Here is a 26,696-nt window from a genome sequence, read left to right as displayed (position 1 = left end):
TAGCATTTTTTGCTTGCTTTTCTTCTTCTTTGTTTGTTGCAGTTGAAGTATTAGTATCGATAGCTGCGTTGTTGTCCGCATTGATCACTGCTGGAGAGCAAGAAGATGCTTTTTTACTTGGCTGCATCTGCTGTTTGCGATGGTGTGTTAGCAGTATAAAAGTTTTCTTAAGCGTTGTTGTTGCTGGTTTTGCTTTTTGAGCTGTATGCAGTAATTGTCAAATATGCATTTCTTTTGCTTGCGCTTTGCATTGAGTGCCTGCGTTCCTTTAGAGCATAGATGGGCACACCAATACAGTCCCATTTTGTCATGGTATTCGTGAATCGCGCTGAGTAACAGTTGCCACTTTTCTATATTGTACAAAAGTGCGTCGTTTTTTGCGCGTGTTAGAAAACGCTCTTACAAATTTATATTTAATTTGTATTATGAACATGAAACGAAAATAATAAAATATAATAAAAAAATAATGAAGAAATAATTTCAAATAATGAATTATGAAATTAATTTTTATAAGTACATATGTACGTGCATGAAAAGTTTTTTAATTTAATTTCATTAAACTAATGTTTTAAAAAATGATAGTTTATTCAACAACAAAATTCACGAATTTAAAATTTCTAAACTTTGTAAAAAACTTAGTATTCAATAAAGTATACTAAATATATTAAATTGCCGTATCGTACATACATATATACATAAAACCCATTACAAAAAACTTTAAATTGGTTTACACAGTTCGGCAGTTTGACTTTTTTACCATGACAAATAATGTCGCCTTATATTAAAAGTACGATTCCAAGTATTCGTATTACCACATAACAAGCATTGGGCATTATTGGCTTTTCTTAAAACCGAAAACTGTAATTGGCACTCATACGCAGCCATTTTGGGCATTGTTACATATATAGGTGGCAACAACGCGCTGAAATTACGAATAAAAATATTCAACGGCGAAGCATGATGTCACTCTCATGAAAACTGAAAGCAGACTGAATTGAAATTCGCTGCGTCGTTTCGGTATACGTATAAGCGCTGCGACGCAGACGCTACTCGCGAGTAGCGTTTTGCCCATCATTGCTTTAGAGGAGCGCCCTCGACACTCATCGCTCACTTAACTACCGTTTTGTATGTAAACAATAATTTAATAATTTTTATACACACAATGTAGTCACGATTGAGAGAATACAAAGGTTGCGCCGATCTCGGACCGCTATTCTTCTCTTAACGAATTTGACAGAATCGTTGTTTGCATGACGTCACACTGGTGCAACATGTTTACGTTTTCCTTGCAACATTTTTTCTTCTTCTTCCATTCTTGCTCACGTTTTGGCATTTCTCTCTCGCAATTGCACCAGTGTGACGTCACACAAAAGTTATTCTCAAAAATCCTCTCTGATCGGCGCAATCTTGTATTCTATCATTCTTGCAATGTAGTATTGTTTATTTAGGCTTTTTTTTATACTGCTGAGGGCAGTTCGCGACGACACAAAACTCTAATAATAGTTTAGTTTGTCTTTCGATGGTTAAGTATTATTAGTTACACGATAAATATGATTTTTTGTGGAGCGAATAAAGAACACGTCCGAACACGACAGATTTTATTGTTCAATAATAAATGCACTTTTAGAACAATAGCACATACTCGATAACTTTCATAGAAATTTTTGTTTTGTAAAATAACTATATATATGACAAACAATAGGGGTATTCTCTAAGTATTGTAAAACTCTAGCACGGTGTAGGTTTTCCTATGCAATCCGTACATTGTGCCAGGGTTTTTCAAGACTTAGAGAATACCCCTATTGTATATCATGAAGATTTGGAACATAATTCCTAAGAACCACTTGGACCGAAATATTAAAAGAAAAAACCTATTTACAGCCCCGATTGGTACATGTTCAACCCGAATATTAGTTAGGGAAGCTACATATGTACATGTTTTCTTATACAGAGCGTCATCACAGACCAGGTAGCACTTTATTTGTTTATGTCTAGTGCTGTGGGTTTTGGTTGTCATTGTGTATCTCAGAAACTCAAATTCATAATTAAAGTAATTTTTTTAAGCCTGACACATATTTGTGACGCTGGTCTATAGAGATATTTTTTCGCATAGACAAGGTCACATTTATGTGACAGGCTAACACAGTTTTATTCAAAAATACAATGCTTACATAAAATTAAGTCTAAATGAAAATACATACAGTAGCATTATGGCTTAATTTGGGTGTGATATTCTCTGAAACATTGCTCAATACATAGATCAATTACTTGGCCTTTATGTTCAAATTTAATATGTTCAAATAAGCCTAAATATATGTACTTACCGTCCTCTGTGTATTTATTTCACTATGAAGCTAATATTTTCTCTCTTAAAGTCGGTAAAGACTTTCACACGTGCACTGTAAATAAACATAACCTCCTGCTTTACAGGTAGCTGTAATCCACAAACCTTCCTATAGGCCAGAGGTTCCCAAACTAATTTTTCTCGTAAACCCCTTTCAAAACCTTACTGGTTTCTGTGGACCCCCTGATGCTCATTTCTAACATAGTTATTCCCAAAGCTCATCAAAAAATCTGAAGATTAAATCTAACATCGCGACAACATTGCATCGCGAGTGAGTTCCAAAACTAATTTCGGAGTGGCAAAAATAAAAATAAAATATTTTCTTGTGTTCTATTTATTAAATTAATGTTACACACTTGCAAGTTTAAAAAAACAGAACTCGTAAAGCCATGAAAGAACTATTTCGCTCTGAGGAGTTATATTTTTAAGAGCACTCATGAATTTGCATGTGATGTATTTGTCAAATAGTTTATTTGTGTCGTGTCATTTTTATTTTTATCGCTCCGAGTTTTAAAGTGATGCGAAAAATATTCGTCACTCGCATTTTTAAAACACAAAACTTGAAACAACAAAACTGCAAAGCTTTTTACGCCAAACTTCAAATTCAGAAACGGACAAAAAAGAAAATACCGATTCTAGATAAAAAGATGATAAACAAATAAGCAAGCGAGAAGCTCAAGAAGTGTTCCACCGTTTAATCCTCTTCAAAGCAGGATGGGCAAATGGAGTTGTCATTTACGCCTATCACAGTCAGGTGTTTGTGCCACGTGAAGTGAGAGGAAAAAACTAGATAGACCTTCTGAGATTGAAGGTAACATGAGGTTTGCCCACCTGCATCCACTCGATGGCTCCCAGTCATTGCCGAGTGAAGTATCCACCCAGTTTCTGATGGTGGCTTCTATGGTCAAAGTAGGGGGCGCTATAACTGGTCGCGGATCGAGAAATGCCTAGTCCTAGGAATGCCTAGTGGCCACAGGGTCAGATGTCTCATTTCCAGACACTCCCGAGTTGCCCGGCACCCAGAGTAAAGCAAGTTCGTTTTCTTTATCAACATAATTTAGTCGAGACTTGCATTGCCGAACTAGTATGGAAGTACTTAGTGTTGCCAGTTTAGCCTTTTTGAGGCTAGATCTAGCTTTTTTTTTGTCGTTTAGCTTCGAAATTTAGGATTTAGCTTCGTGGCTTTTTTCTAGCCTTTTCTTATTTTCAAACTAGCATCTTTTTAAGGACAATCCTCTACAATATTTGTAGTAGCAGTTTTACTTGAGGAAATGTTAAGCGAATATCACCCGGCGGCATCGCTCCGTCTGACGAAATTTACTCAGCGAACTCGTCCTGTTTATACTTTAGCAGTTTTTTCAGGGGCTCTCAAGTGTACCTGTAAAACCAGGAAATGCATGTTATTATTTATTTATTTGTACAAACTTATATAATAAAAATGTATTATATAAACATATGAACCGCAGCACTGACTACGAGGTCTTCAGCCTCCTTGTTACTACAATATAATGTGTTGCTAAAATAAATGAAAAGTTATTCTATGTTAGTAATTAGATATATTTTAACATTTTATTTTCCTTTATATATTAACATAACAATTTTTCCCACGGATTGCTTAATGCTTTCGTTAGTGCGTTGTTGTCAGAGTTGTGTGCTGTTGTGCTCATGATGTTTGACCATTGCAGAGAGGGCAGAGATTGGGGCTGCTACCGGTAAGAAGATGCGACTTAGTTAAAATGGTGTGCCCTATCCTTAGACGTGTGTAAACTTTGCAGGCACTGGTGTTAGTTGTTGGGGTGTAGACAACTCCTTTCCTTCCTGGATTTATTCTTGTGTAATGGTGTGTGTAATTTAACCAATCTTCCATATCATGTTGATTCCTTTTATGTTTTATAAAATTTAGTATATCTTGCTTAAAAATATAATTGCAAGTAAGAGCGGGTAAGTTGCTAACGTTCTTTGCAGCGTAGTCGGCATACTGGTTACCGGTTATACCGACACGGCCCGGAACCGACATTACTTTAATTTTACTTGGCGAGGTTATTAAGGTGTTTCTTATAGAAATTATTATAGGGCTGCTATTCGAAGGCGAAGCTAAAGCTGAAATGCACGATTTGCTGTATGTACAGATAAGGTACTTCCCTTTGCGTTTTTTGGCGTATTCGATCGCATGTAGGATAGCAGAAGCCTCTGCGGTGAATATTGAGCACATCGGGTTGAGAAGCCAGTTGCAAATGGTTACTCCGTGACCATTAACCACCGCAAAAGCACAGGAATCGGCAGTTTTGGACCCATCAGTAAATAGTAAGTTCCCCCCGTTTGCTTTGTAGGCTGCTTCCAACTTAAAAAATTCACTTTGAAGGGTCTCATTGGGTGTATTTCGCTTAGACATAGACAATAATTTGTCCGGTATCGAATTTGAGCTAATCCACCACGGAGCGCGAAGCTCCACAGTTTTTCGTCGGCTGGGCATTGGAATTAAGTTTTCTTTTGCAAAGGATATACACCTCGTTATTGCCGTCTGCATTCTATGCGGTTTTGAACGTTTAATTGTGTTTTTGAAAGCCTTAAATAACGATGGACTTCTGCATTCATAAAACTTCACAAAAAAAATAATATATATAATAAAAATAAAAATGTTAATAAGCCACAATAACATTGACAAATACATAGTTTAGGAAGAGCCCGCCTGAAACTATACAAAAAAGCAAATAAGCAAATGGATGTATAGAATTGACAACAACAACCACGCTGTCGAGTTTAAATAGCGGCAAATCAGCTGCACTTGATAGTAGTTGGTTGAATAAGGAAAATAAATTAGCAACAAGAGTTTACGGGACGTACATAGCTCAGTGGTTAACGCTTCTGACTTTGAACATCGATTACGCAGGTTCGATCCCTGCTGAAGTCTAGAAAAAAGAAGTCTGATGAGGAGATGTGATGATCTCCGAAATAGCTGCTATAACTTCTACCGCTTAGACTTTGTTGCTTTTTCAATTTTTCCTAATAAACAATCGTGGTACTAAGCTCAATAAAAAAATATTAAAAATAAAAATGTTAAAAAGTCACAATAACATTGACAAATTCACCAATAGACGATTGGTTAACTCTGTGGTTCTGTTAGCAATGCTCGGCAGTCCGGATTCAGCTAAAATTGCTAAATTTGGCGACGTCGGAAAAGCTCTCAAGCTACGTCGAATAGCACTGTGGTATGGAGCACATAGTTGATTGATGTACCTCTTAGGACATTTTCCGTATACTGGATGTGATAGTAGCAGAGCTCTGACAACATTAATAAGAGAATTCGGGTGAACTAGAGAGTGCTTGGACGAAAGATATTTTACAATATTAAGCTTTAGTTTTAGAGAGTTTCTTATATATTTACAGTGTGCACTGAAATTATAGTTCGAATCTAGTATTAAACCTAGTATTTTTAATTCGTTTATACATTTGATGTTAGTATTATTATATCTTAGTGTAATTTCATTGCAAGTTATTTTCTTACATATGTGGAGCATATTTGTTTTGCTTAAGGAAAGGGATGGACCAGATACAATTGACCAAGATGTAATATCTTCATGAATTTTACAAATAAGTTTTCGGTGTCATTAACGCTTTTCATTTTTGTGTAGATGATCACGTCGTCAGCGTATAACTGATAATCAACTACTTTGTGTGTTGAGAATATGGCTTATTTCATCGAATGCAATTATGAAAAGAAATGCCGAAAGTGGGGAGCCCTGAGGCGTTCCATTACATAAAGAAAGTGTTGATGAAAGGAGCCCATTCACATTAGCTTTAAGTTTTCTGTTGGTCAGAAAACATTTGATGAATGCCAACATTTTCGGCCCAGTTTTCCATTTTGTTAATTGCCTTAACACTATGTGGATACCGATTCTGTCTAAAGCTTTCTGAAAATCTAAAGACAATATAGAAACATGGTTTTTGGTAGACAAAGCTTTAGAATAAATTGGTAAATTTGTATTAGTGCTTCCAATGTGCCCTGGCCTTTTTTGTAGGCTACTTGATTAGTTGAAATGTAATTACTACGCTGGGCAAACCACATCAAGTGATTGGCGACAATCTTTTCGAAAACTTTACCCATACAAGGCAAGAGGGAGATGGGTCTGTAACTGTCAACTTCCTTCGAACACTTGCCTGGTTTAAGTATTGGTAGGACACAGGAAGTTTTCCAGAACTGGGGATATATGCCCCCATCAAATATTTCATTATATAGCAAAATTAAGCGATGCTTAAGTTCCCGATGCATATTTTGAATCATCTGGTACGAAACTTTGTCTAAACTGGGTGTTCTCCCCTTCAACGGAGATAGCACCAACTCAAGTTCGGTAAGTGTGATGCTTCTTTCTATTTGTTTGACTGAAAAAATTGGGGTGGAGGCGGAATTTGTGTTTGCAGCCAATGAAGCGGATTTCAGGTCACGAAACAGGGGGCTGAAGGAATTGTCTGAGTTCGCCTCGGAGAAACGATTAACAAACAGCTCCGCACTTTCAAGGGAGTTTTCAACACTAGACACAGTAGGAGCTCCTGAAAGTTTTTTTATATCTCTCCATAGCTGTTTTGGCTTAGAGGAAGGATTTATTGTCGAGGTAAACTCCTCAAAACTCTTGCGTTTGGTCTGTTTAGCGGACTTACGAAATGAAGCATTGGCATTCTTGAATAAAATAAGGTTGGTCAAGGAGCGAGATCGGTCATACTCGTACCATGCAGCTTGTTTTTTTGCTCTCAGCTTAGCTAAGTCTTTATTCCACCAAGGAACTTTCTTAGAATACAAGTTTTGGCGGACTTGCGGGATAGCAGCGTTTGCTGCTGCGCGAATAATTTTTGTTATCCGAGCACATTCTTGATTTATATTCTCTGAGATAGAACTGGTGTTGCGATATGTTTTACTAAGAGTTTGGAATTTTATCCAATCAGCGCGTTCTGTTTTGTATAACACCTTCGGTTTGCACTTGCTAATTTGTGATGGTAAATTTATATTAAGAAATATGTAAAATATGAAAAATTCTCCATTCGCATTTTGGAGCAAGTGTGTCTTAATACAAAGTTACATCAACATGTGTAAAAGTAGAGTGGGTAGAGAAATGCGTTGCTGATCCATCGTTTAACGATATTAGGCTAGAGGAAAGTACCAAATCTTCAATGCATTTGCCCCTTCCATTGGATACTGTAGAACCCCATATCGGGCTCCAGGCATTCAGATCTCCTGCGAGAACTTGCGGGGAGGAAATTTGTTGGATTATCTGGATAAGATCCATTGTCGTAAAATGTTGATCAGGGGGGATATACATACATGCAGTGTTGATGTTTTGAAAAAATCACATTTTCCCGCTTTTTATTATCGAAACTGTATGGTGGAAAGTGTGTTCTCATATCTATTTAATACACAAAAAATGATCACGGCTGTACTTTTTGCTGATATATTACAAACATATGTTCCATTTAGTTAAACAATATAAGAATATTGTACTATGTACCACAAAAACGTATATTTTCTATAAAATATCATAACTCAGAAAAAAAAAATCTTCGCTATTAGAGATTTGGGTTGATTGTAGTTCAAAGTGTCTCTTTTTCGGTAAAAAAACTTGAGAAAAAAATACACTTTTTGAGAAATTAAGTTTAACAAAAAATTTGCACTTTTTGTTTATTGTTAAATAAAAAATTTTAAATAATGAAGATCAATAATTATATCATTCTATCTTGAAGTGACAAGAATTACTGACATTTGAGTAAAAACATTGTTGGAATCTATTAAATTTTGACAAAGTTATGGGCATTTTAAAAAAACATTCTCACTGTCAATTCGAATAATCGATTTTGGCCTGAAAAACAAAATCGCGTTTAATTCGGCCGAAAAATTTTTCCGAGCCAAAAGAAAAAATACGTGTCTCATTATTTGGACCAACAAACAATGTATTTGAATTTGGTCGAAATTAAAAATCATGCTCGTACCTGACCGGTTGTCTGGAAATGGAAAGCATACGTGGTCGTTGAATTTTCAGAAGAGTGGTTGTTTAATGCGTTATTGTTGTTTGCAATGAGCCCTGATGCGCCAATAATTTGATGGGAATTAGTAGAATGAGTATAAGTAAGAGTTACGTTGTCGATTTTGTGAGAGTTGTTTTGGGAATTTTGAATTAAATCAGTATTGTTGATGGTTGAAGAGTTTTGGTGGGAACAGAAATATTCTCTGAGTTTTGGTTGATGGGTTTCATGATGTTAGCTAAGGTTTCTGACGAAGTGGGAATTGGCAGAGTCTCCCTGTGTTTTTTAAGTGCATCACGCATACTACATTTTTCAATAGTTTTGATCTTGAGTATTTCCTTTGCTTGCTTGTACTTATGGCAAGTATTTGCGGAGGCAGCGTGTTCGCCAGAGCAGTTTGCACACATAACTCTATTGCATTTTTCAGGGTGATGTATTGGGAGATTACAAACAACGCACATGGGAGAGTTTTTGCAATTTTTAGCGGTGTGGCCTAGCTTCTGGCATGACTTGCATCTCATGGGGCTGGGCACATAAGGGCAAACAGAGGTCATTCTCCACGCTATATCAATTTTTGATGGTAGGGCATAACTATCGAAAGAAAGCAATAAAACTCCAGTATGTTTTTCGGTTTGATCTACATTTCGTTTGAATTTGTATACTGAAGTGACTTGATATGAGCACAAACCTTCAATAATTTCTTCCTCAGGTATATCAATGAGGAACTGAGCGTAGATTGTACCTTTGACCGAATTAAGATTTTGGTGGTAGCTAGCATTAATTGCTCCAATGGAAGGGAGAGATTTTGTTTTAATGAATTTTTCGGCAACGATTTTGTTTTAACTAGGAGTAATAAGCTTCCGTCACGCAGTTCGCTGATCTTGTTAATTTCTTTACTTACTGATAGAATTGCAGCATGCACACGAAATCACGAAATTTTGGAAAGAGGTTTATTAGGATCCTCAGCTTTAAGCACTATAAATTTTGGATCGTCGTTTTTTGTTGGTGGAAGTTCAGGAAATGTTTCCCATACTTTTTTTTGAAGGTTTCTTACGCTTTGCTTGTGGACTCTCGGCAAAACTTGCAAACCGATTGTCCCTGAGACAGGTAGCCCCGGGGGGCATTTCACTTAATCAAACACAATAATCGCAAATTTTCTTTTTTTACTAAGAAATTGATCAATAATGCGCTTGCACGTCACAATTTAAGGAAATGTACCGCAACTAGGAGCTAAATTAATAGCGAAAAGTAAACTGGAGAGACTCGAGTTAAACAACTGTTCGCCGCAAGGGATAGTCGGTGACTGAAATGCACACAACACACAAGAATGACGTCAAGCCCTACATCGTGAGGGAGAATAGTAATTAAACGCCGCTGCTATGCCGTAGCCATTCGGGGGTCCTTAGCCCCCAAGAATGATAGAATACAAGATTGCGCCGATCGCAGCAGAATTCGTGAGAGTAATTTTGGCGTGACGTCACTGTAGAGTTGACAACTGAGAGCGGCGAGAACAAGCTGTCAAAATGTCCAATATTTGTAAACAAGTTTTATGTTAGGTTAGGAAAATGTTAGGAAAGTGTGCAAGTTGCGTGGCTTTTGATAGCAAATAGAATATTTATTTAATTAAACCAAATATTTTATGGCGAAATGAAAAATGGACGCAGAAATATTAGAGTCAGTGAATATATTCCTGGTTGGTGTACTATTTTGTGCGTTTACAATTGTGTTTGCATATGTCATAAAAATTGAACCGATTGAGGAGGAGTTCCTCAGTGTTATTGTTTATAAAACGAACGGCAAGGTGGAGAAGTCTTGTTTATGCCTCCTTGAATATCAAATCCGGTCGTTATATGCAGTTGCCTGAGCAATTTCACCCGGTTGCCTCAGTAGCGCAACGCAATGAAGCTGGACGGGAAGTGACGCTGGTTGAGTACCTGTCTGGTGTTGTGCATAGGTAAACATTACAGAAAGGCATTCAATAGTAGCAAAATATGCATACATATGCACGTATTTGCATACTTTTTCTCTTCAACTAGATTCCAATGTTTTTAAAATAACTTTGTACACAGTACGGCATCCGAGCATCCAATGCAGGAAATTATATAACAAATACTTCAAATACTTTAAGAGGAAGTAGAAGTGATCTTTCCACGTATATATCATCAAACACCCACTACACATGAACTCCTATTATGGTAAGTATAATTTAATAAGTTTGCGCACTCAGCCAGTGCTTATAATAAATAAGTTTCACTTTTTCAGGTCATCAACACAATCGGTTGTATTTTCAGATTTTGAAGTAATCACTGGAACCCCATTTTAATCAATGCACACATTGCGCAAGGTGCATGTTCACGTTTAGTGTGATTTGCGGGCCACAGGCTTTAGTACTAGTACATCTAAGGCAGATAATAATTTGAATGGTGATCTTATTAATGCTTCCATGTACGCAGTGCTATGTCAAACATGCAGCTATGAATATGAAGAGTTTGTTTCGTTCAAATCGGCTAGTAAACCAGAAATAGCCAAGGCATTTACTTATGTCGAAGGCTGTTATGATTTATATTACACCTTGCAGCCTGGAAATCTTTGTTTGAGTGCAGAATCTTTGAAGAAAAAAAACAGAAAGGGGCGCGCCTAACAAACAAATCACCACATATGTATGTATAAGAGCAAGTACCAAATTTCACACTGTTCTACTAATTGCTGGGTTCCCACAATCCCACTGGCGCTTCAGGTGTAATATAAGCTATGGTTTTGAGCTTTGCCTTTGTATGCTTGCGGTCAAAGTGGCCGTCAATTTCCGGTAAAATTAACCGAACCGCTGATTGCCATTTTATATATTGGAGAAGATAAACAACACATGGAAGAGCTTCACAAAGCTATACACGTTAAAGCAGTGATCGAAGGTATGTATAAATATGTAGAATCCAAAAAAAAAACTTTAATTTAAACTATTTTAACTTTTTTATGCTAATAGCTCCTGCAAATGAACAACATCGAATTGGGCTACAAAGGCTTGGACATCAATTAGGCAGTTTGCCTACACCTTTCTGCGTATGTGTTTGTGCAATAATTGAGCCGTTCAGTGCACACATCGATTAACTCCACTTTTTGAAAAGTCTTAGTACATAATACTTATAACATTATTTATTTGATTTTATTATATAAATGGAATTTTAAGAAATAATGTACATTATTTGATCGCACCTCCCAACTTTTTTTGGTGGAGTTTATCAATTTGTGCACTGAACGACTCAATTATAGAATGTCATGCGTTCCCATGTAAATTAATTATTAAGGAATATTGCGAACCATTGCAATAGTTGAGATATCGTTATAATAAACGATTGTAGGATATACATATATTTATATTTAAGTTTATTTTTAGGTAAAAGTATTTTAATGTTTTAATGTTATTTTTTCAAATATTCTAGATAAAAATTTAAAAGTTCGATAATGTTTTAGTGCTAATAAATATTTGACCATAGCTGTAATTTCGGCAACAAAATTAAAAATGTTTCTTTTTGTAAAGACCATTTTCATCTCTTTGTTAAAAATTTGGCGGCCCTGAAAAGGGCCTCTTTTTGGAAGATGTTGAGGAGTTCTGCCGATTGTAATGCAAACGTGGGCCTTTTTTGGTAACATCTAGTGGATTATCTCGATAGGACCAAACTCTTGAAAATGAAACGTATGTATGGCAGCTGAAATAATAAAACTTAGTGATACAAATTCAATAAATGTTATATGAATTCGCTAAAATGTATCAGTGTTTTAGGTATCACAATTAATTTCAAAAAAAATAAACTATACTTACTTGTAAATGTATGCTATTTTCTAAGTCTAGGTCAGTATTTTTTTAAATTTTCTTTTTCTATTGTGGGCATTTTCAATAAGTTCCTTATTTAGTTTTCTTATTTTAAAGAACATTCTTGCCCTGAAAAATAATTTTTTCACTTTAATGTCGCAATGAATATTGGAAGCTTGCTCAATGTGTTTTTTTACAAAATCGTTTGTAATGAGCAAGCCATCTTCATTCATTGCTTTAAATACTGACTCTAGATCACGCATTACATCCATCATACTACTGCTGGGGATAGATAAACCCCCCTCACTTAAGTGAGTTGCCCAGGAGTATGACGGATCTTCCCTACTTCTGATTGAGGTGCTAGGTATGTCGTCTCGCAATTTGTGGCATATATACCCAGCTAAGTGCTCCAAACCATCGTACTCCAAATCTTCGAATTCAAGCTGCTCCACCGGCCATAGCTCCGAAGCAACTTTCAAATTTTTCAATATTATACCTTCGAATACATTGGCATGCATTTTAAGTATAGTTGCGTGATTTGTTGGGTATATACATAACTATCTATTTTAAATGTATTTTAAATACTTACCTGAAAGAGGCGCCTGTGTTATTTCTAAATCAGGTGTATCATCTACCTCGACATTGGCAGAATGCGATAGGACGCCTTCATTATGCCCAAGTAAATACAACCTGAGGCAGTATTTAAATTCTTGCTGATCCGGGTGATCGTGCAGCCCACCTTTTGACCGGATCACTCCAAAAAAATTTTCAAGCACATCCTGGTTGAGACGGTAAGTTAAAATATATTTCCCATTAAATCGGGTTTTTATATCTTCAAACAACATTTTCAGTGCTCTATTCGTCTGAATGATTCCTTAAAGTAAATTAAGCAAAAGTCGTAAATACTTGAACATAAACTCATATCAACAAATATGGAATACATATTATATTATAAAGTATCACAAAGTATATTAGTTGTGTTACCTTTCTGGAATGGCAGCAAAGTGTTCCTTCCAATCACCCTCATGCTTTTTATCATATCCGTCATCTCGTTCAGTATTTGGTCCTGTTCCTCGAGAGCTAGGCCGTAAGCATGGCATCGCTTTCTCGAACCAGCGTGTGGCACCCTGACGTTCAAAACGTCAAACCAATCATTAGTCTGAAATGTTTGAAATTTATTATAATAATAAGATGTATAATTATGTTAATTTTTTTGTCAAAGATACTAACTACTTTAAACAATTGGAAGCATTCATTCCAATTCTGCTCTTTAAGGTGGCCTAAGCTTGCTGCCCTCGTAATTGCTTGCGCTACCGTATGTGAAAATAATTTAGCAGCCGTTTTTACCTTTTGTCGGTGAGGTCCTGACACGCTCAAATGACTTGCCGAAATCTTATGTGTAATTGTCAAGTCTGTAGAGGTGCATGATAACAGCTCTAAAATTATTTCCTTTTTAACCGATTTTCCATTGATTAAGAACCCTTGATCAAGAAAATGATTCCTTAGTAATTTTAGCAAATGCGGTACGTCCGCAAAAACGAAAATTTTTCGATCTCCGAAAACAAACCTGCGAAGTAGAAATGAATTACATAAGAAATAAGTTTAGGTGGCTACCTTATTAAAGAAACTCACCTAAACTCTTACGGATTGTGATAAAAAGATAAATCAAGACGATGTAAATTTTATAACTTACCAAGGGTTGTCGTCGTCTATATTAAGCGCATTAAAAAGTGATCGCATACAACCGCTACAACATTGTAACCGCAATTTTGTGAAGTTTGCAAAATGTTTTTCAGCACATCTTCCTCCATTTTGCGATCAAAATCGTAGAACACGGGCTGTTTCCACTTAGCCATAAGTCCTAATGAATATAAGTATATTAGAAATCCAAGTAAGTAAATTGTTTGTTGTGGTATTTACCTCTGAGCATTGCTACTTGTACGTAATTTGCAGGCGCTAGTGTTGAGTCCGACAAAGTATCATAACAATATGTCTGCCTTATTTTCATTTCGTCGAAACTCAGGACACATAGCTTTTGCAATGTGTCCATGTGGGTAGCGGCTCTGAGTATCTGGAATACCGGTTGTATCAAGCCTCTTGACATCTCCAGCTTTTCCGCCCATTTTTGAAGTGTTCTAATTCCAGGTAGGGGAAATTTTTGCTTATAAAGCAACCTGTAAGCCTTAGGACTTGCAGCATACAATGTGACTGACTGCGCGATGTCGTTTTCAGTCCAGGTCGGTCGTTTTGATCCAGATTTTAATTTCTGTATCTGGCCTTTAGTAAAAATTGTTGCCAGTTTCTCCTCCATATTGCTGCATTCAGTTTCCATAATTGAAAGGCGTTTCTGCAATTGTTCCATTTCCCAAGCACTTTTTTTCTGTTGCGATTCGTATTCTCGTTTTAAAGCCACAAGGTCGCTGCTCTGCTTTTTATTCTGTTTTTGAAGCAGCTCATTTTCGCGTTGTAGCGCCACTCTAGATGTAGTTTAAAATAATTTACACATTACATTCTTATATGGATTTATCTCACATTTTTATTTTCAACTCCTCCACTTCCTGTAAATTGCAGTCATAATAAAAAAATTCTCGGGACGGTGATGTCGAAGCGTCAACATATCCGTGAGGTTCCTCTTGAGGTTCCTCCACATTCAACACTTCTATAATACACAAGCTTGTAATAATGAAATACACTTTTTACCTGTTATAACTTTAGTTACCTTTTGAAGTGGATTGCTGAAGCAAATCACTTATAATTTGTTTATTCAATTCTTGAGTGGGCTCAGGATTGGCAACACAAACTTTTGGCACAGCACCGCGCTTGAGTAGTCGTTTCTTAGCGAATCCTGAGGAATATTCAATAGCACGTTCTTACTGAATACAAAAATATGAATCAAATATACTTTACCCAAATTGAATTCTACATTATTTTCATAGTCATCACTTGTGAAATGCTTCATGCATATAACACTCGTCTTCGGGTTGAATTCATCATCCCTCTGGCAGAACTGGATCCACTTTTCCAGCAGTGCCCCATCAGAAGGAAAACGAAAAAAACTGAAACCCTTCGGGGTAGTGCTGTTATCACTAGCACAAGTTTTTACTGCGCACCGCATTATTAAAATAAATTTAATTAAATAAAGTATTTAATAAAACTCTCGAAATTTCTGTACTTGCTGATTTTACACACACAAGGATGTTTACCAACAATAAGTAAGTAAATAAACTGCTGTCTTCTCTACTGTGACGTCACCAAAACAGCTGATTCTGTCAAAATCACTGAGAGCCGAGTAGCGGTATCGTCATCGGCGCCAACTCTGTATTCTCTCCACCGTGCTTAGCCCCTTCATTGCCTCTGCTATTGCGTCACATTCTGCCGACTATTTTTCGTTGCTTTGTAGCATAGCCTCCACGAGTGACTCAGGTGTGAAACTATCGCCAAATATGTTGCGGAGTTTGCATCTGGTGCTGTCAAATCGCATACACGAAAAACAGACGTATTCTATTACATCTCCTTCGCAGTAGGCGCATATGCAGGGCCTTCGGGAGAAGACTCGGGCCCGGACTGAAAAATCACGGGCCCCTATACATAAATTGCATTTATTTAAAAGCATGTGATAATTTTCTTTAATGTATAGAGGCAGAAACAATCAGCACGAATCGGAATATATTTATAATAAAAGCCTATAATGAAGCAGCAATTGCAGTGTAAGAAAATTATAACAAGTTATGGTTCAGATATTTCAGGCCCCTTAAAAACCCCGGGCCCGAGTGGATTCACCCCTTTCCCTCCTCTCTCTCGACGGGACTGCGCTTCGGTTCCGGTTCGTATTTGAATCGGTGAAGGTATGGTTTGAAGCCCCCGTGTCGACTTAAACAGTTTATCACATAGAACTCGACTTCGCCGTTTAGTCTGCTTCATTTGCGTGTATATATTGTTTGCTCTTCACTATGCCGGCTCCAATTGAAGCATTTACGATTGTAATCGTATTGTAATGTATGAAGATATTTGGTGGTACAAATGTACCACTACTTTGTCTGTAAGGACTATGGGTCCCCTTATTATTATTATAAGAGTCACCTTTATTAATAAAATGGTTTTATTAAACGGTATGGCGATGATGCATCGAACAAAACCGATGTTTTGGACCTTCCGATATATCGATGTATTTTTTTCCATGCATCGACTCTTTGCTCTAGTAACTATTCTAAATGTGGAAATTTCACTATTTATGTGCTATTAGAATATACATTCTATTAATATTATGCAAAAGGTATGAGTTATTTCCACTAATAAATTTCTAATTTATTAATTCTGTTAATTGATATGATACTGACATTGATATGATATTTTAAACAGCAAATTTTCAAAATTAAAGCTGACGAGATTAGACCTATAAACACATTGCCCTGTGATGAAAAGATACTTGAAACAGTGGTCAAAAATCAACTTGTACAATATTTGGAAAGTAATAAGATTATTATATCACAACAATCAGCTTTCCGTAAAAGGCATTCCTGTGAAAGCGCTTTGAACCTGGTTATTGCTAACTGGAAGGAAGACCTGAGCAGGAATAAACATATAATAGCTGTATTCTTAGACTTAAACGTGCCTTTGAGACGATCGACCAAAAACTGTTACAAAAAAGTTATTCAATATAGGCGTAAATGGTATCGAACTAAAGTGGTTTGAAAACTTCATTACGAATCGATATCAAAGAACTGCGATTGGATCATCAGTATCCGATAAAAGAAGTGTATCTGTCGGACTACCTCAGGGTCTGTGCTAGCTCCAATTTTGTTCAATATATATATTAATGACATTATTAATTGCATAAAGTATTGCGATATTAAGTTATTTGCTGATGATACGTTGCTTATGCTAAGTGGAGAAAATATAGCTGAAATAGCCTCTAAATTGCAAGATGACTTAAATAAAGTATACGATTGGTTATGTTTGAACAGACTTAAATTGAATGTCAATAAAACTAAGTTTATGGTTATATTAAGGCGAAATTTTGAGAAGAGTGAGTTGCTAGCTCTAAATATAAACAACGAAGCACTAGAAAAAGTTAATACATTCAAATACCTTGAAATAAAGATCGATGATAAACTAGTCTTTAACGAACACATTGATTATACTGTAGGCAAGATCGCAAAAAAAATATACTTTACGCAGAGAACCTGCAGATACTTGAGTAGAAGGTATAAGACGATGGTATATAGATCTATAATCGAACCGCATTTTATTTATTGTCCAACTATTTTCTTCATAATGAGAGATAGTGAAATTTATAAATTGCAAAAGCAACTGAACAGAGCCATGCGATTCATCCTTAGAAAACGTTATGACACACCCATCAGAGACATGTTGGCCGAATTAAATTGGCTGAGTGTTAAACAACAACTTTTTTACTACACAATGAAATTTATTAGGAACATTATAGATGGCAACTTGCCTTATTACTTAAAAAGGAACATAGAGTATGTCAATAATGTACACGCCAAAAATCCTCGAAATAAAAATGATTTAAATCTACCTGCTTATAAAACGGAAGCAGATAAATGTAACTTGTATTATAAAGGATTAAGATACTTTAATGAATTACCAAATGATGTTAAATCAAGGAATATGAATGAATTTAAACAAAAATTATATAATTATTGTAGGATCCTTCCTAGTTAGTGATGCATGGGCAATCTTCCAGACTTTCAATCGCAATGCATACGCACCAAGTATACTGTTGCAGTACGCCAACACCACCCTTCCGCACGCATCCGAAAAGCAGCCGAGGCTTATCACAAAACGCATCACTAGATCATATCTGTGAATCGCTGTTTAGATGCTTGTTTCGCACTTTGCATGCATACGCGGTGGCTCAACCGCAGCCAAATAGTGCAATCATTGTAATTGTTTTGGAAGTATGCCTCATTGTTTTTCACTGCAGTTGGTGTCCATATAAATGGCCTATACTTTATACTTTGTCTAGGCTTTAAATTATAGATCCTAAGTACACACAAATATGTATATGCATACCTTTGGTTTTTTGCACACCTCTGCCAGATTTCGGCTTAGGTCCTCATCCTGAGGGAATGAAAACATCAGTACTGCAGCGTTATGTGTGCTCTTGCACAAGCGGCAAGAATTTCTTAACATGTTTTTTATTCTCAAATCAAAAACCTTCATAAGTTCTCACTCAAAAGGGTGTCAAATGAAAGAAAAAGTTATGTTATGTTATATTCGATGCATCAAATGGAAAAAACATCGATGTACTTTTTTGACTTGCATTCCTAGTACGGCGTTCAAAAATGTTTGCATAAGGCTTTCATGAAATTTCATGATCGTAAGTACTTTAGTTGTCAAAATATTTAATTTTTGTTGCCCGGTGGCACATTTGTACCACCACTTTGTACATAAGAGTTAATGAAATGTTGAAAAGGCTGGCATTTTTTTAACCTTTTTTTTTGGGTCACTTAGCTTTTGCCGCTTTAGCTTTTTAATTTTTTAAGTCCTGGCAACACTGATTGTCATATAATAGTAGATTGGCGCATATACATATGTTAGTGTTTGGCCGAGCTTCTCCTCCGATTTTTGGCGTGCGCCTTGTCATACAAAGGGGAGGGACCTACAGTTTTGCGATGTTGCTTTGACCAGGGATTGAACCCAGGCCCTGCGGAGTGGAAGGGCGCACTGCTTACCACAGCGGCCAATCGTCATAAAAGAGTTGCAAAATTACATTTGTCACTTCTACGCTTGCAAATACTCTTTGTCATGGTGGAATAATAACAAGGTGTTGTCAGTAGCGACGTGTTTGTTGTAATTTTGACAAGATCGGCATGCTTATTTTCAATGCTGCCGACCTTAATTTTTATACTAGTATTCGTTGGGAAATAGTATTTAAAATACTCCATTTTAGTAACTCGTTTTATCGCGATTTTTTAAGAACTTGGTATTGTTTTAACGATATTAATATTTAAAGTTGCTGGATTTGTATAATTTTTGTCCTCAAAATGTAAAACAAATAACACATAAATACTCAAAAATTGTATGGAAAGGTGATTTTTTATATTAAATAACTTTTGCTACATTGTCGTAATATTGAGCCAAATGGAATAGAGTGGCTGCATGGTTAAATTAGGATTTCGCTTATATTATCGGTATTTATGTGTTTTAATCTATTTAAGAAATCATTTTTAGTCTTATAAGAAATTGCCTTAGTTTACGACCTTTACTTTTTTATAAGTTCTAATATATGTCCAAGCTGTGTGGAGCTACCGATACAAACATAAGCCTGTAATTATATATTTGCCTACATTTATTTTGAAATAGTATGTACAAACGTATGAAAAGTAGTACATAATTAGTACCTTTTCTATTACTTTAAAATGTGTGACCGGAATAGAACTGCTGATAAATTGAGGTTAAGTTACTGACAACATCATAACTTTTTGCATTGTACTCTACTCAAAGTAAACAAAGCCACCACTCTTCATCGCGAGTGCAAATGCTAGTCACACGATTGAGAGAAATAGAGATTGCGCCCATCGCGGTATCGCTAATCCGCTCTTTGTGAATTTGATAGAATCAGCTGTGTGCGTGACGGTCATCTTGGTGCAATTGTTGATTGTGCAATTGATTGATTGTGAAAAGCGTGCGATATAAGTTTTTTTTTTTCTTTCCTACGGACGCAAACCTGGCGAAAAAGCGGAAGCAGTTCTGCCGGCGAGGAGATGCATTAAGCACCAAATCCAGCTATGTGTGCAATAATTTGGACAATAGTTAGTACCTTGTCTGTCATAACAATTGTAATATCTTTTTCAGTATTTCATTTTAGTTTCATTTTTAACTAATATGTATTATGTATAAATACAAATGACCATATTAACGAACGTAAAATAAAGGACATTTTTCCCAATGATTTTGGAATACAAACATACAACTTGTATGATGGTAATATAGATCAAATATTTGCCAGTTAATTATATTATTAAATTGTACAAGTTCCTCTTCTCGAAAGGCGCTGTAACCGGATTTTAACCGATTCCGAAAAATTAAACCAAATCCTTATCAAGGACTTCGCCAGCCTTTGCTGCCACAATTCGTTTACCATAATTGAGCGGAGGTTTATTGTTATTTTTCAGTGGATCTGAAAACTTAGCGTGCAACACGATCCTGGCCACAACTTTCCCTGTGCTTTTGTCAACAATGAATTTTACTCAAAGAATATTAATTTTTCTGGGAAAATGTCTAAATATTAGTTAAATATTGTTTTTTTCAATTACATAAATTACCCCTTATCAGTATTATCAAGGATTCGTGACCCTTAAGTGGGGTGCGAAACAAACTGACGAAGGTTTTCATTCTGTTTTATTATGGACATTTTTATTTTTTCATATTCTATGTTTAAAAATTTACCGCTGCAAAATCCAAAGCTAATTTAAAGGACAAATGGCGTCCTTTATTTTGACAAAAATTATAAAGGACAGGGGGTTAAAATAAAGGACTGTCCTTTAAAATAAATGACGGATGGTCACCGTACATATAGTTGTAATTACATATACTTATAATAATAATAATCTTTTGGCGTGCGTCCTAATGTTATGACATAAACGGGAGGGACCTACAGTTTCACGCCGACTCCGAACGGCGATTGTATTTTTATGAGAAGCTGTTTTTCATGGCAGAAATACACTCCGAGGTTTACCATTGCCTGCCGAGGGGCGATTCTTTTTAGTGTTGGTATGAGGCAATGCACCAGTGGATAAAGTCGCCAGTCGCTAATTCATGCTGCATCTTACCGCGCTGTAGCGTATGGTATGGTAAAAAAGTCGTCAAGTCAAAGCTGTGGAGACAACAGCTGTAGAGTTTGTGGTGGTTGGCTACCGTCCAAAAATACAAATATGCAGTCTGCATGTCTTTTTACAATGCATGCTTTGTGGCGAGTTCAAATTCACTTTGCTGCACACCTTCCTTTTGGTCTAAATGAAATTGCAAACATTGTTAATACATGCATTTTTTGAACATCCGGCATGTGCTAAAAATCGTACTTACCTAAAGGGCTACATGTCCAAAATTATTGCTACGTGTTCCTGATTAATTAATCTTTGTATATTTATTGATTCCTGCAAAATTGGTCTATTTAATATTAGTATTAGCACATTTTTCTGCATTGTTTACATATTTTTCTATGCGTTTTGGCATTTCTCTCTCGGAATTGCACCAAGATGATGTTACGCAAAAATTACGCTCAAAAATCCTCTCCCATGGGCGCAATCTTGTATTCAATCATTCTTGTGCTAGTCATACTTTTTCTGTTGAGCAAAATTGTGTACACTACTTGCCACGATCGCGCATAAAAGAAACACGAAGCTACACCAACGAGTAGAGAAAATACTACATGCTTGCTTGTCAAGCATGGTTGCCACATTTGGTCACTTGTGACCATAATAGGTAACTTTTTGAGTCCTTGGTAAATTGGCAACTTTTTTTTTTATTTTGGTAATTTTTGGTAAGTTTGCCGTTTATAAAGTCAGACTAAAAAAGTTGGATTAATTTGATAAATTGTACTAATAGAAACAAATACATTGAGCAAGCAACACAGCGCTCAGCGAAAATAACTAACCACATATCGAAGAAAATTGTCGCTGGGCAGTCTACTAGTTAATTTATCACAGTGTGGGGCGCCTGTAACACGTTAAATATTTATTGTGATATTTGGATCGTGATCCATATTGATGGATTTAAAAAAAATAATGGATTGCGCGGGAATGTCAATATTTATCGCGTCAGTATTTACATGTTTTGTTTTGTTTCACAAATTTTTGTTTTCTTCTTTATACACGTAAGTATATAGAGATTGAATAAAAATGTATTTATATACGTATGTAAATGTATCTATTATACGAGACCTTGAGCGCCAGAGTAGTTTAACTGACATTTCAAAAAAGTTGAGGTGAACCTTAAAATGCATTATCAGAACCGAAACGGTAATAGCCCGAGACACGCCCTTTTAGTTTTATTTTACTACTAGATCACCCTCACCCGCTTCGCTGAGTGTATGAAATTTCTACGTGATACATTGAGTAAAATTTATTTCAAGAAAACTCAATTAAAAAACAGGAGGTTTAAAATTTGTTTAACCTGCTTCAAAATATTTTCAAACTAAAACGTTCCTAAACTTCTCACCTGTCATACTTTTTCAATTAACTTATCCCCTGAACTCAATTTGAGATTTTAAACAGATGGAAACCTCTTACATGTAGTTTTGAAATTAAGCCCTTTCAAGACCATTTCAATTGACAACCATATTTTAATAATTCATTTAAATTATTGAGTAGTTTGAATTTAAATTTTTAAACAGCTGGCAACCTTTTTCATTCATTCAAAACCATTTAGATTCATACCAATCTTCTACAACAATATATATTTTGAAAGCCGTTTTTTATGTGTTCGCAAAGCTCGAGAACGGCCGAACCGATTTTTTTGAAATTTCGGATACCTGCTTCAGACGTCCCAAGGATGGTTATAGGCTAAAAATTTTGATATATGAAGGAGCGTGGCACTTCCCATACAAACCGATTTTTCCATACTGCATATCTCTGGAAGTGTTCACGGTAAAATACTGGAACTTGGTACGGCAATATATGAAATCAATCTTATACTCATGGAGAAAAATGGGCTATTTGAAAAGGGGTCATGGCGCCGCAAAAAAGTATATATATAATTCTTGTGTCTTTGTGTTGGTGAGTGAAATCCTTCTAAATGCCCGGACCGATTTTAACGAAGTTTATTGTGTACTTTTGAGTGGCTCTCTGGAGAGTGTAGTTTCAAAACTTCACCCGCCAGTTGGCGCTGTAGTGAAGTTATTACTAAAAATTTTATTTATCATCCACTTCAAAATATTTATTGGTAATGGTAAAGGCAATACTATTGCCAAAAAGGGCTGCCAGATAGCGCTGGAGTCATTACGAATAAACGCCAAGTTAGAAAAGGTGCCGTTAATGTCAAATTAAATCGACCTGTTGCGCCATTGAGTATATCGAACTCTTATGTGTTACGATTGGCCCAATGGACGTGATATGCCAGTATTATTATGCGCTAAAGCTTCATTCTGAGGCACCAGGGTTGAGTTGTACAGTGGTAAATTTCAAGTCACCACCGATAAATCAATCACCAGAACCATTGCGCGCCCTATACTGTAATATTTAAATTAAACTAATTGAATTTAGTTTTTAAAAATGTGGCAACCCTTGTGAAAGACTTAAATATTATACAAAACTCTCAAACCAAAGGTTTTTTAACAATATTTCGACAACCAGATAGGTTGCGCATAACCAATTTAAATTTGACTTTTCAAACAGGTGGCAACCCTTTTAAAAATATATTCAGCCCTCATCCGTGAGTGGATAATGATTTTATATATCTCCGTATCAAGTTCCAGTAATATATCAAAAATATTTCCTGGGAAATGCTGTATGAAAAATTCCGTTTGTATGGGAGATGTCACGCCCCCTTGTCCTATATTTTAAGTTGGGCTAAATGACAGCAGTATACAAAATTTCATGATGATCGGTTGAGTAGTTAAGGCGTGAAAGCAAAGCAAACAAACAAACTCACTTTCGGATTTATAATATTAGTAAGGATAATATGTAGCATCACGTAGGCGCAATGAATTTTTTAGTAAAATACCGTATTTATTTTTTATAGATCTTTCTTTCTCATATTACTGAAAATTTTGTTTGTAGATAGGCTCTTCTGGCCGTCATGGCCCAAGGCACATAAATACAGGTAGAAGCCAAAATGACGTTGCTCTCATGAGAACCAAACCTTTAAACTTCAACTTGTTTTTCTTTTATTTCCTATATTTCGTTACGCTTTGAATGTCATATCGTTGTTTTTTTTTTGAATGTTCGTTAATAACAAATTTTAATTAACATTTGAATTTTTGTAGTGTTGTGCAGTTTATACTTAATGTATGTGTTAAAAATGCAACACCGAAGCGTTGGTTTTTATGTGGTGTTAAATATAAAGCAGATACCATTTAACGTGCCTCAATGTCCTTCGCGTAAAGAGCGTTGCGAAAGCAGCTGTGGGCCAGAGCTGCAGCGAAATGCCTTGCTGTGCGTTAAACATTTTAAAGCAGCAGATTTCATAAATGCACCGGGAGGTACAGGAAAGGCACGTTTGATGCCAAGTGCTGTTCCTATGACCCTTATGCCGGAAAGTCCCTCCAACAACACTGCAACTCATAAATTAAAAATATAAAACAACATACAAATTTACAAATTTTAACTAAAAAAATAAATAAATAGAAACAAAACTTCAAATTTACTCAAAAACGTCAACCAGCGAAATGTAATTCTTTATTTTTCCTTACACACGCTCATTTTTATTTTTACTCTCCCGAAAACTTTGACTTTTGTAGGTTCGATGTCAATTTGGCTTCTACCTGTTTTTATTGTACCATGGTCATGGCCTCATATGTAAAATGAATTTGTTTACTTTTCTTTTAATAAAAATTTATCGTACCCATGTCTTATTTATGACAAATAAATTATTCATCGCAACCAACTAAATATAAGATTAACACAGCAAAAAACCTCATCCACAAAATATTGACGATAAGCCACACAAGTTTCCATGACGCTAACATAGAGAAAATAAACAAAATCTTAATATGTAATAATTATCCTGCTAAATTAATACGAGAACTAATAAATCAACAAATTATGAAAAATAACATTCATCCAAATACAACACCGAACATAGACACAACAAAAACCACCAAGAAATTTTACAGTGTAACGTATATTCCCAACCTAACCGACAACTTTGATCACAGCATAACCAAACAACAAAACACAGCACTTGCCTACAAATCCAATTACACCCTTTCGACAATATACACAAAAACAAAGTGCCCAGTAGATGTCCACCAACAAAGCGATGTAGTGTATGAAATTAAATGCAAAGGAAAGGAAAATGAAGAATGCGGGAAAGTGTATATTGGGACAACTAAGCGGCCTTTAGGTGTTCGATTAGGCGAACATGAAGCTGACATCAGAAAACAAAAAAGCAGTACAGCATTAGCACAACATATAACAACAAGTGGACACACAGCTGATTTCGCAAATGCAAAAGTTATTGACAAAGAAAAAAGAGAGTCAACCCGATATACATTGGAGAGCCTCAGAATAATGCAAAGGAGAGAAAAGACCATGAACAGAAAGGAAGATACAGACAACATTGCGGCCGCATACATTTCATGTTTATGATTATAAACTAACTTTTAGTATTGACAAAGCTACCACAAAAGATGGTATAGATTATTAGTATTTAGTGTTCAATAATTCGTATGTATTAATGTTAAAATAGTGTGAGTCAAATTGTTTGTCCTCAAGCTCAATCTGTAGTTTTTCTTGTCATTTTAATTCCATATATGTACATGTTTTTATGTTTCCATTTATTATCTTTGGTTATAATGTGTTTTTGTATTTTATGGTTCGTGACAGATTTAATTAAACGGAATTGCCCCTGAAGAAGCTAAAAATGTTTTAGCGAAACGTTGGGCCAGAAAGTGAAATAACGTAGTTTTATTTGCACAAAATACTTAGATCAGACCAGCCTGGTAACATACAATTGAATAAACGAGGCTTGTTCTTACAGTTTATTGTATAATAAAAAGTGGCTTTTTACTTGGTAACTTTTAGGCAACTTTTTTTGTAAATTCTGGTCAGAAAATTTTTTGTCGTGTGGCAACCGTGCTCTCAAGTGCTTGTATATTCGAAATTTCTCGGATGTAGTTCTTGCTCGTTTACGACTTGGTTGATATCGCATGCGCTGAAATTTTACAATTAATAAATTGCATAATGGAGATTGACAGCGTTAATATTAATAGGTCCATTCAATATCAAAAAATTGTTACGAATTGTTACTAGTACATTGCAAGTTTTTACTGGAAATGCATTCAGTAACCCAACAAATTCGCAAGAGAAAGCGAATTCGAGAGCGTGGCAACCCGAGAGAGCTGCAAATTCTTGCAAGTAAAAATTTGCTAGCAGGAATTTGCACGTGTCAAAAAATAAGGTGATGTTTCCAATCCAAATGTGAACAAAGTGTTTAAGAGGATGATTTGATGAAATATAATTAGTTAAATGAAAATGTGGGTGAGCAATTTAAATGTAATGTACATTTTATTATTTTTATGACGATGGGAAATAGTCCCAATCAAAAAGGGAATTGTGCGCCAAAACGTAGCCTTCAGAAAGTGTCAAAAGGGTTTATGTTGCAAGATTTTTAATAGTTTTGCGTTCAATAACTTTTTCTGATAATTTTCTCTTCCTTTCAATTTTAATCTCTATTTTTCTTTTACGCTCTCGCTGCCAGTATCTTCTTACTGGAAAAGTTATTGAGTGGACCGAATATATGGCTGACGTATAATTGTGATGCATACCTAATTTTAAATATTTGTTTTTGGAATGCATTCTTTTTTAATTTTATATTTTCCTTCATTAAATATTTGTTCTGGAATTTCGT

At 35.7% G+C, this 26,696-nt stretch overlaps 1 protein-coding gene and 1 long non-coding RNA gene across 2 annotated transcripts in view; both read left to right on the top strand.

Annotated features, from left to right (window-relative positions):
• LOC118745708 overlaps positions 1-26,696 on the top strand; it is a 142,120-nt gene that overhangs the window by 75,100 nt on the left and 40,324 nt on the right. The window lies entirely within an intron of this gene.
• On the top strand, positions 10,071-10,838 carry LOC118745709. Its single transcript, XR_004993687.1, has 3 exons — positions 10,071-10,307; positions 10,390-10,548; positions 10,616-10,838. It is a non-coding gene; the product is annotated as an uncharacterized LOC118745709 (long non-coding RNA).

This window comes from Rhagoletis pomonella, unplaced genomic scaffold (genome assembly GCF_013731165.1).
Source record: "Rhagoletis pomonella isolate Grant_MI unplaced genomic scaffold, Rhpom_1.0 Rhpom_scaffold_00009, whole genome shotgun sequence".
NCBI lineage: Eukaryota > Metazoa > Arthropoda > Insecta > Diptera > Tephritidae > Rhagoletis > Rhagoletis pomonella.
Note: the sequence above shows the minus strand (reverse complement) of the source record. Positions and strands in the feature narration are given on the sequence as shown.